Source organism: Ceratotherium simum, chromosome 17 (assembly GCF_057802395.1).
Source record: "Ceratotherium simum simum isolate JZ-2026a chromosome 17, ASM5780239v1, whole genome shotgun sequence".
In the NCBI taxonomy this organism is placed as follows: Eukaryota; Metazoa; Chordata; class Mammalia; order Perissodactyla; family Rhinocerotidae; genus Ceratotherium; species Ceratotherium simum.
Genome location: NC_141916.1, coordinates 20,921,952 through 20,934,191, shown reverse-complemented (window position 1 = coordinate 20,934,191; position 12,240 = coordinate 20,921,952). Strand labels below are relative to the sequence as shown.

The 12,240-nt window shown below is 38.8% G+C and overlaps 1 pseudogene; it reads left to right on the top strand.

The window, feature by feature from the left end:
- Window positions 1-10,890: 10,890 nt before the first annotated feature.
- LOC101401143 (ERO1-like protein alpha) lies at window positions 10,891-11,969 on the top strand (annotated as a pseudogene).
- Window positions 11,970-12,240: the final 271 nt, after the last annotated feature.

The following is a 12,240-nucleotide window of genomic DNA, read 5'->3' as shown; positions in this document are numbered from 1 at the left end:
CAGACTCGTGAAGCAGCCTCCGTCCTACCAATTAACCGGGTACTTTCTCGTCTCGTCCGGAGGCTTTGAGCGCAGGCGCAATGTGGTGCTCTCGGCCGCTGTGGAGCTCCACAGTGAGCTACAATGGGCAAAAAGCTCACCGGCCGGCCTGTTGGACCGAGTCTGTGGGGCTGCGCCTGCGTGCACCAGGCCTGCAGTGGGGCCGTCCCTGCCCTCCGCTGCTTCCCGCTGTGTGCATATGAGATCTGGCCTGGGCACCTTATTCTCAGATTATTCCCAAATTCGCTACACAGGTTCAGTTGCTTAGGAGACTAAACTGTTAGATGTGCCTTTGGCAAATAACGCAGACTTCCAGCGTTATTCATAATATTGGAACGCATCTATGCTTCTTGGAACACTTCTGGATATTGTCCGCCCTTCCTCAAAGGGAACTATACCAAAGATAACCACCCAAGAGGTGTACAGACACAAATGTTGAGGCCTGAAAAAGATGCACATGCTAACAATATCCCTTCCCACCCAGAGAGATGCTGACACCTCTGAGAGATGTGCTTTCCATTCCAAGCAAAAACATTTCGAAGCCAGCAGCACGTAGTGGTGCATGCAAAGAGTGAAGCAGCCCACAAAGGCAGACTGTAAGTGTGGTGCTTTACCCGGCAGCCTGTTTAACCGCTGAGTGCGCCAGCGACCACTCCCCAAGGCTTGCTCTAAGCAACAAAATCTAACCAGTTTGAGAGTAAAGCAGGGCCCAGGTAGTTCACGTACATCAGTGAGGAGATGGCTCATGCTCTGTCTGTGGAGTGAGCCTCCTCTGAGCTCCAAGGGCAAAGGATTTTTGCCATGCAGGAACATGTCCTCCCACCTCCCACCACTCTGCTGTTGGGGAGGTTGTCCAATTTTTCAAAAGAAGCTAAAAACCAGATATTTTAAAAAAGTGAATTCTCCCAAATTGCAAATGTTGGCAACATTTTTTTTTTAAGAATCATTTTTAAAAGCAGGCAACATTCAGACTGCAAACCATCAATTCCAGACTCTGGATTAAAGGCTGCTTTGGTCATTGGCAGCTCTGTGGAAGAGGGGCTTAGCGGCAGCGGGCTAACTGGGAGAGGGTCCTGGGAGTTGACTTGAAGCTGTAGCTACATATTAACTACATTGTTTTTAATTCATAGATTTACTTGGGAAAGCTTGAAGGAACCTGCATGAGATTGTATGGAGGCTAGAGTTCCCCATCCCCAACTACTCGAACTACTCTAAGGCATTTGACCAAATTCAGTGAATGGAAACAGTTTGATTCTGCGCCCATTGCTTCTAAACCAAAAATCTGTATCAGGGCTCTAAAGGACATTAAACCTCCAAACACAGAGGCAAGAGATACTTGTGTTCGTGCTGATCCAAAATGGGGGAGTTCGTTCTGTGAACCTAAGTCCTTCCCGGTCACCAGCAGGGAAGATCATAGGAAAAGTCAAGCCACCCACATGCCTCATCCAGACCTAACCTCATTTCAGTCAGTACCTCTCAAACTCCCATGCCTGTGTCTAGGACTGTGTGACTCACATTAGTAGTCCAATGGTATATTCTCCCCAGACCCTTGTGGATCCTACTTGGCTGGGGAATTAAGGAGAGGAGAGGCAGAAATGTAATAAATTCCATTCCATGATGCCCTGGGCCCGGGCCTGCTAAGCCTCCCTCTCTCTGGATCAAGGAAGGAGATGCTCCACTTGGCACCACCCATGGCTTTCTCCAAGTGGAGCATAAGCTTCACACAACTGACCTGTTGAGGGGTTGGCGACTGCTTCTTTGGCTTTCATCTTACTAAGTCTAGCTCTCTGGGCCCACCACTGTGTCTCAGAGAATCCACTGCAGAAAAGAAGGCAGTCCCCACCACTGATCATATCAGCAGGAATGATAAAGTCAAAGGACCCAGCAAATGAAAGTACTAGACATTAAGAGTGGTATCCATCCCTTCTCTGATGTTCCACAACTTGGCAGCTCTTGTTCAATGTCATGTGCCAACCAGGGTGGTAGAAAGAGAAACCAGAGTACCGAAGACCTAGGTTTTTGTTCTGGCTCTGAGATTGATAGTTATTTCATTCAATTTCTTTGGGCATCAGTTTTCTCACTTGTAAAGTAAGAGCATTGGCTGAAATAATCTCCAAATATCCTTCTATTTCTATAAATTCTGAATCTACCTAATTCCTAAGCAAAAATTTCTGCTTCTACAATTTTTACTCCCTAATCCAAATAAAAACAGCTTTTTGGCTATCATAATACTGCTATGTTAATGGGACCTGTGAAGGCCCCATTATAATTCAATTAATTATAAAATGGCAAAGTCTACATAGTTTCTGTTCCTTTTTTGCTTCTGGCACTTCTTTTCTAAAGCAGGGTAAAGACAGCACTTGTTCCCAGCTTCAATTTTTTAATGTTATTTGTATTATAAAAATGTTCAAGTATACCAAAAAACTAGACAGAATAGTGTGTTGAACTCCTTATACCCATCACCTATATTTAACACATTAGCATTTTGCCAATTATTTTACATCTAATTTTTTGTTTCTTTGCTGTTTTGTCCAGCTTTAGGGTTTGGAAATAAACTACTCAGACAATATTCACAGTTCTTGCAGCTTTTGGGGAAATTTTTTCCAAGAAAGTTTGATTTGACATCCCATAAGTTTTCTAAAAACCTGAACTATCTCATGTTTATTTATCCATTTCTTCCTTGAAAAAAGATGAATTTTTTTCCCTGTGTTGTCTCATCTCTTAAAATTTCTTGGTTGGTAAATGCTAAGGTGTATAAATTCTGGGAAACTCCCAGCATCTTATGAATATAAGAATGATTAGCCTTGCAGTGAGTGATAAAATAGGCCATCCATAAAGATTCTTTTATAGTGTCTCTGAGAAGCCACTGCACAACCAAAGGAGGTTTCAGATTCTTTCATTCACACATCCATCAAACATTTACTGGGCCTGCTTTGCTCCAGGCTCTGTGCTTAGCAGTACAGGGAAGATAGAGATGGAGAGACACATTCCCTTATTGTCAAGGGTTAGGAGACAGATTTGTAAATAGTTGATTTCAATTAATGATCATTATTTCAATAAAGTTTTTATGTAGTAAGTCAATGTTGAAGAACAGTTGTATTTTACAGTGAGATCAAGAGAGTGTAGAAAGAAACAGTCTGTGAAGAGGTTTCTTGCAGAGAAATTTGTTTGTGCTGTTAAGTTCCCACCCTTTTTCCACTCAGAGCGAGAGGTAGTGCTGGTGCTGCATCCCTCTTCTCAAGCCTAAAGAGGGGCTTCTGTGGGACCAGAGAACTTGGACGCTGTTTCCCATAGTTGTAAAAGACAGAGAACTGCACTGACTCTTGCCTGTAAATTAAAGAGGGCGGTAGCTACAAGGCAGGGGTGGCTGCGCTGGGATCCGCCAGCACTCCTAGATTCGGTAGGGATGATGAATGCGTAAATGTTTCCCTGGACAGATATGGGCCATGTAAATGACAGTCAGCATGGGGTTACCTTTGCTCTATTCAAAAGGGCTGTCCAGAGGTGTGGAGGGACCCAGTGACCAGAAGCTAGAGATGAACACAGGAATCCCAGAACCCACAAAAGTTGTTGCAGGCAACCACCTGCATCTGTCTAGGCCAAAGGGACTCAAGTGAGAGGTATCTAATGATGGGAATCTCCAAAGAACCTTTAAAAGCACCTTACAAGAAAAAGAGTCAACTTTAACCATCTGCTAGACCCAGGTAGTACAAACTCATTGTATCAAAACAGAAGTGCCCTATTCCCTTAGCCGTCCTGCCTCCTCCCACTTTTACACAGCAGATCAAATAGCAGTTACCTGGTACTTTGAGGGGAAAGCTGAAGGAAAGCAGCCACCAGCCACAGGAGGCCTTATGTGGGAAAGGGGGAGAAGGAGAAGTCTTAGACTAATACCTTAGAATGAAGACTGAAGTATTTGATTATCATCTTGAACGGGAAACATTCTAACTACAAAATCAAGACTCTCTTTTTTGGCTTAAAGTGACTGTTACTTAAAAGATTGTTAGTTATTGAAGAATGAACCAAAGAGTTAGGGAATCTGCCCAATTTTCTGTTCAGGGAAAGGGGAAGATTATCTCCTCCCAGTAAATATTTTTAAAAGATGGAAAAAGCCAAAAAATAAAGTGGTATTTTGAGCACATCCCATGAATCTTGCATTCAATATCCCAACTCCATCTCTATACATTTCAGTGTGTTATTACTGATCTTCATGTTTTGATTACAAGTGATTCCCTGAGTTGTTTTTGGTTTTTAAAATGTGTTGTGTCTCTCATAAGACTTTTATTTTTCTTCTCTCCCCTGCTAATTCTAGTTCTGCTCTCAAGAAGCGTTCATTAGATGGTGTTGATTGACAGTACAACTAGTGTTCCTATTTTCAGACCTTGGCACGAACTTGAACTAGAAATTTGATAGTGATGTTTTGCTTGTAATGATTGCTGCTATCACTGTTCAGCACATATTAGTAGCCAGTCTCTGTGGGTAGATGCCATTGAGCTGTCCTAAGTTACAGATCTGGGTGTCTTGCTCTTTTGAGCATTTTAGCTACCTCATGGTCACAGGCTTTTGTGCAATTCCTTTTTGGAGTGGAAAACTCTTTTCTTCACCTGCTGGCTCCAAACCCTTTCCTGATGTTGAGTGTGATCCTCTAGAGTGACAGTGTGCTGGAGGAGAGGAATTCTGCCTTGCAACCTCTCAAGTGGTACCATGATGCCTTTCACAATAGTTTTCTGGCTTCTGGCTAGAACTCATCAATTACTAATCCATCTAAAAAGGTCTCATCTGTCTTCAGGGGCCACATGGCTGATGTTTATAGCAGTTTTCCTGACACCCTTCCTAGAGTAATAAGTGATTCCTTCCAGATAAGCTCTTCTCCCATCACCAAAGAAAAAGAAAAGAACCAAAAGGAAGTTTAAGGTACCCTAAGAGTGAAGGAGAGAGAGGGGATAGGTCAAAGTTAACAAAGTAGGGTGAGAAAATAAGATCCATGTCAGGCTGGTTGCAAAAAAATAGCTTTCCTTCATTAATATAATAGTGTATTTTCTCTTTACTTTGAATTTCTTCAATTTTTAGGGTTATGGCTTACAGCGTATTCCTTGTTTTAGAAACAATGTAAAATCATGCAAACACCATAAGGACCAAGGTTCCAGTTCTGATAGTAGCTCTAGTCACTTTACCTGTCTAAGCAAGTTATATTATTGAAGTCTCAGTCCACTGATCTGTGCAACAGGATGAGAGTAACAACACCTACACAATGGTAAATTTCACAAAACTTAGATCATATTTGTGAAAAGTTGTTTTGTAAACTACATAAATGTAGGTTCTTATCTATGTCATCTTTGTATTTTGTATTTGTTCCAGGAGAATACCAAATGTCTAGTCCTCCCAGTTACATGGCTAAGCACCCCTAAGGCAGGGCTCGGATTTCGTGCACTCACCTCCCCCCAGAGCCACAGTCCCAAACACACGGTAGGTATTAGATAAATGCAGACTGGATTGAACTGAAGCAAACTGACCTCCCAAAGACAGGAATAGTGGGATGCCTGAGAAAGAAGTCAGAGGCACGTTTAAAAGGAAAATTGAAAGGAAGCTTTGGAAATAAAGCAAAGGAAAATTTAAAAAAAAGTTCAGAGAAATATAATGTAAGCCTCATGAAACTTTTTATACACTTAAAAATTGTCCTAGAGAAAGTAATTCAGCGAAGAAAAGAACAGTATTAATGTGCAGCAGGGGTAATCTCGCAAGATGTGGCATCAGGATTAAACAAGGACTCCTTTCAGAAACTGCTCAGAGGCAGACATGCCCTCAATACTCAAACTCTACTCTTTTTCTTTTTCCTTTTAACTTTTCCCAAGTCTCAGGGAAACTTATGAATCATTGCGTTTTTTAAGTTAGATTTTCATCAATGTTTTACTATTTTTTTGGCCCTACGAGTTACCAATATTTTCCACTATCAGAAAAATTTTAAAACATTTTGAGACTTCATAGAGAAAGACTGCCTGAGGGATTTTGAAAAAAAAAAATATAGTAAAATACAAATAACGATGATAATGATAATAACAAATAACAATGTTAATCATATTTAAATTACATATACATGATACTATTTTTCCAAGAATGTGGGCAGTAATAGCTAAATTACCTAGCAAACCAAGATTAGACTGGATAAACTCTGGCAGAAGAAATTTTAAGATTGTTCAAGGACTAGAAATTAACAGAAGAAATGCCCACTTGCGTGGTACCATTGGGTGGTCCAGACGGATCTGGAGGGTCCCACTAGTGAGAAAATGATTGGATTCTCTGAATCAATTTCAGGGGCTTGAGCAGCAAGTCATGGTTGATCTCAGAATTTTGTCTCTCTTGAGGCCTATGCCATTTCTAGTAGGAGTATGTCTCCCCCCGGAGGGGAAATAGGGAATTTGTTCCTTCAAGCTTCTTGCGCAGAGTTCAATGATTAGTTCTTTTGTTCATTCATTCATTCTTCCATTCATTCAGCAAATAATTATTAAATCCTATCACTGTGCTGTTCATTTTGATAGATGCTGTTGATCAACAGGGTCCCTGTCTCCAGGGAAATTATAGTTTAGTGTGAGAAATAAACATTAGTTAAAGAATCATCTGAATGCCTAAATAATCACAATAGTGGTAAGTTTTATAAAGGAAAAGTGTAGAGGGTAATATGACTAATCGTTAGAGGACCACAATAAGACTGGGAGGTCAAGGAAAACTTCCTTGAGCACAGACCTGGGAGATGAATGGGTACAACCAGATCAAAAGTGTGGAAGAGGTGCAGGGAGTGGGCCTTCCAGTAAGTGGACAAGAGTATTCAAAGATTCCTAGAGGGAAACAGCTTAGGAAGTTGGAAGAGGAGAAGGAGGCCAGAATGATAAGGAGGTAAAGGGCACAAGGTGAGGCTGGAAAGGTAGGGATGCTCCACATCAGGCAGGCTCTTGGGGGATATGTTAAGGATTCTAAACTTTATCCCAAAAGAATAGGAAGCAATTGATAGGTTTTATGCAAGTGACATAATCATATCTGTGTTTTTAAAGGATCACTTTGGCCTTCTGATGAAAAACGAATTACAGAAGGGGCAGAGCAAGGATTAAAATAGGGAAAACAGCAGTTAAGTGATCAAGGCAAAAAGTGATGGGGGCTTGGACTAGGGTGGTGGCCATATAAAGGGAGAGAAGTGGGTGAATTTGAAATATTTTAAGTGCAGAATTGATAGGACTTGGTGATTGATTACAAGCTGAAGATGAGGGGGTACAGTTTGCCAAGAATGACTCCTAGATTTTTGCTGTGTGCTCCTGGATGAATTGAACAGCCATTTACAAAGATAAGAACTGGAGAAGAAACAGGTGTGTGTAGGGAGGAGGGCATGGATCTGATCAAAGAACAGTTCATCAAATATTTATTGAGGCTCCTACTATATGTCAGGCACTGTGTTTGTCACTAGACTCTGGAAGTTAAAAAGTGGAGGCAATACAGGATCCTGGTCCAAGAAACTTTTGGCTAATGGAGGATAATAATACCATTAATGGATTATTTCAGTATAATACAGCTATGCAAGAATGAATAATGTCCAGTAGCAGCCCAGAAAAGAGGCACCTTAGCACAACCTGGTGGGTTGAGAGAAGACTTTTAGAGCAGATTATAAGTGAACAATGTCTTGAAGGATTAGAAGGAGTAAATAAGGTAAAGAAAGGTGGGAGTATTTTCCCCCAGGACAAAAGAAGGAATAGTTTATTTAGACTATCCATTCTGCTGAAAACAATTAAAATACTGGATAGAATATTAAAAAAAATTCTCCCTAACAGTATCCAAGATGGTTTCAAATGGGATTCTTTAAAGACGTATAATCCAAATTCTATTCTAAAGCACAGAAAAAGGACAACTTCAAAAAATTTTAATGATGGGCCGGCCCGGTGGCTTAGCGGTTAAGTGCACACGCTCCGCTGCTGGTGGCCCGGGTTCGGATTCCGGGCGTGCACCGACGCACCACTTCTCCGGCCATGCTGGGGCCGCGTCCCACATACAGCAACTGGAAGGATGTGCAGCTGTGACATACAACTATCTGCTGGGGCTTTGGGGGAAAAAATAAATAAATAAAATCTTTAAAAAAAGAAAATTTTAATGAGATAATTTAGCATTGAAACCAAAATCTGATAAAGATTGTACAAAAAAGAAAACTACAGACCACTCTCATTTATGAGATTGCATAAATGCATATTGCATATTGCATGATATGCATAAATGCATATCAATGCAAAAATCCTAAACAGAATATTAGCAAACGGAATCAAACAGTACATTATGTCATGACCAAATGGAAACTGTTTCAGAAATGCAAAGATGATTCAATGTTAGGAAATACATTAATATATTTAATAATATTATTACATATAAGGAGAAAAATCTTACAATTATCTCCATAGATGCTGGAAAAACATTTGAGAAAATTCAAGATGTATTCCTAAGAAAAAGTAACTTCCAAAAAGGAATAAAAGAGTATTTTATTAACATTATAAAGCATCTTGCTTACGAGCATCTTATTTACTTCCTAGTTTCTTGGGAAAACACTGGAGGCATTCCTGCTAATGTCTGAAACAAAACAAGGATACCCACTATTACTACAACATCTAATATGGGGTTGGAGACATTTGACACAGCATTGTTACAAGGAAAGCAATTAGACGTATGGGAATTGTAGATAATATGATGATGTGTCTAGAATATGAAAGCAAATCAGTGGAAACACTATTGCAAACAAAAAGATGATTCAGTAAGCTAGCAGGATATAAAAGCAATTTACAGAAGTCAATGTGCCTTGAAAATACAAGGAAGAACCAGTTAGAAGCCAACATAGAAGAGAACATCAAGATCCCATTTGTAATAGCAACCATAATTACAAAACGCCTAGGAATAAAGTTAACAAGAAATACGCAAAACTCTATGAGGAAAACCTTATAATACCCCCCAAAGACACAAAAGTAGACTCAAGCAAATGAAAGACATAGCCTAAGAGAACTTGTAAATTTAACATAATTCCAATAAAAATTCTGTTTTTAATTTAATTTTTAATTTTTTTTAGTTAGACAAGTTGATTCTTAAGTTCACATGGAAAAAAATAAGCAAGAATATCCAGGAAAACTCTGAAAAGAAGAGCAATGAGGAGTGGCCAATCTTACCAGACATTTAAAATACCATAAAGCCTTCACAATTAAAATGGTGTAGAATTGGTGCCTGAATAGACAGACACACTAATGGAACATAATAGAAAGTTTGAGCAGTAATCCAGTACATAAAGAAATTTAATATATGATAATACATAGCAAAACAATGGCAAAAATGGACTTTTTAATAATTGCTGTTGAGACAAGCGGGTACTATTTGGTAAAAGGTAAGATTGGATCCATAGCTTATACTGCACAACAAGATAAACTCCACATGTGTCAGCTAACTAAACATTACGAAATGGAAATCCTATAATTATAGAAGAAAACATGGGTAGATTTCTATATAATCACTCATGGGTGTAGTGGAGAAAGCATTTCTATGACTCAAAATCTAGAATCAATAAAAGACATAAATCCTATTACATAAGATATTTTTTAAAAATTTCATGGCCCAAATACCATAAATAAGGCCAAAGACAAATGATTCACTGGACAAAATATTTGCAACTTATATCACAGGAAAAAGTTAATCTCCCTAATATATAAAGAGTTCCTAGAAATAAAAAGACATAAATCCAGTGGAAAAATGAGCACAAGACACGAACAGATAGTTTTAAAAAATTCATGCAAGTGGCCCTTAAAATGCTAAAATGTATACTCAACTCACTCAAAAAAGAAAAGCAAATTACATTACATTGAAATAGCATTTCTTACTGTGTTGGCAAAAATCCAAAAGTCTGAGAGCACATTTTGTTGCCAAGGCTCTGGAAAGAGACACACTGATATGCTACTGGTGGAAATGTAGAATGATACAGCCCCTAAGGAGGGAATTTGGTACTCTCTAACAAAATTACAAATAGATGCATTCACTCTTCAACTCAGCAACCACATTTTTAGGAATCTATACTAAAAGTGCATCTGTACAAATCTGAAATGATATATGCACAAGGTTATTCACTGTGGCATTATTTTTAACAGCAAAAGACTAGAAATAACCCAAATACCATTAACATGGAAGAGCTGAATTGTTAAATAACCTATGGTACATGGTGGAGTACTAAGAAGCTATAAACAGAATGAGGAATATTTCTATGTGTTGCTAGAGAATGACCGTCATGATATATTATGTGAGGCAAGGTGCAGAACAGTGTATATGATAGCTACTTTTTGTACAAAATGAAACATTGAAGGATAATCCAGAAACTAATAAAAATGGTTATTTATAGGAGGTGGAAAGGGGAAACTGGGATCAGGTGATAGAATGGAAGGGAGACTCCTCTGAGTATACCTTTTTATGTAGTTTTGACTTTAGAATCAGGTAATTATTTTACATATTCAAAAAGTAAGTTAAACCAAAAAAAGGAAACAAAAGCAATGCTTAAAATTGGAAGCAAGTGAAATAAATTTAAGTGTGTATGAGATTGGTAACATAACCAAGAAGAAGGACTTATTTCAAATGACTTTTGAACACAGGACTTTCTCCTTCCTAAGTGGGATATATGCTAAGAACAGAGCAAACTGCAAAGAACGCTTAAATTTCATTTTGTAGTTTTGTTGCTAGTACTAATATTGGTATCATGAAACTGTTTTATGTATATCATAGGATAAAGTGAATAAGTTCAGTGTAAGAAGTAATATAATGTAAAATCAATAAACTTAAAACTCGAGTGTTTAAATTAAATCTGCAAGCTACAGGTATTCTGAAGAAGGCAATAATTTCACTGAAGAATATGAACAAGCTGAACAATTTGGAGCTGTGGATGAATCTCTGAGGAAACACGGAAGACTGTTCTGCAGTGGGCCAAGCATGACGAGTCCTCAGAGAACTTCTGTGAAGCTGATGATGTATAGTACCCTGATACCGCATATGTAAATTGTTCTTAATCCTGAGCATTACATAGTTATAAGGGACCAGATGCTTGGAAGATAGGGAATATCATCATCTATGAAGAAAACTGTTTCAAGTCACAGACAATGAAAAGACCTTTAAATATTTTGGCTTCTGGTCAAGGGAAATGTGAAGAGAATATTTTTCACGGATGGCTAGAAGGTCTCCATGCCAAAAAAAAAGGGGGGCAGATGGTATTCTACAGACTTATATCTGGACTATATGCAAGCGTTAATGTGCATTTGAGTGCAAGACAGCCTTTACTATATCTGTTGGAAAAGAAATGGGGAAACACATTACAGAATTTTCCCAGTGGGTTTGATGGAATTTTGACTGAAGGGGAAGGTCCCAGAAGGCTCAAGAACTTGTATTTTCTCTACTTAAAAAGAGTTAAAGCCTTTGTCTAAAGTGCTGCCATTCTCTGAGCACCCAGAATTTCAACTATTCACTAGAAATGAAGTTTAAGATTCAGAAGACTAAGTTACTCTGGAAATATTTCATGAAGTCAAATAATTTCTTTTGCATTTTTGTGGAATTCTTTTTTTTTTTTTTCTTGCTTGGGATAGAAAAAGGAGCAAGCTAACTAAAGGCGGACTTTAGGCTGTACTATAGAAATGTTTCAAAAATTACAGATTGTGTTGGTTGGTTTAAATGTCGACTGTGGGAAAATATTCAGAGTCAGGTTTGGGCACTGCTTTGAAGGTCTTGTTTTCAGAGAAATTAACAGCAAACATGCCAGAAAGTGGGCCCACTTATGAATTCCATCTAACCAGACAAGAAAGAGTATCATTGTTGAAGGCATTTGGAAGAATTTCTACAGTGTGAAAGAAATGGAAAACTTCAGGAACTTGTTGCAAAATATTCATTAAAGACATGAGTTAAAATGTGCCTGTCTCCGGACAATGGGGGCCAAAGAGTGGAACTGTAATGACAGTTTGAAGTCAAACCTGTTATATAAAGCTATTTTTTTTAACTTTTTTTTTATTGATGTTTTAATGGTTTTTAACATTGTGAAATTTTGGGTTGTGCATTTTTGTTTGTCCATCACCATATATATGACTCCCTTCACCCCTTGTGCCCACCCCCCACCCCCACTGCCCCTGGTAACCACAGTACAGTTTTCTCTGTCCATGTGTTGGT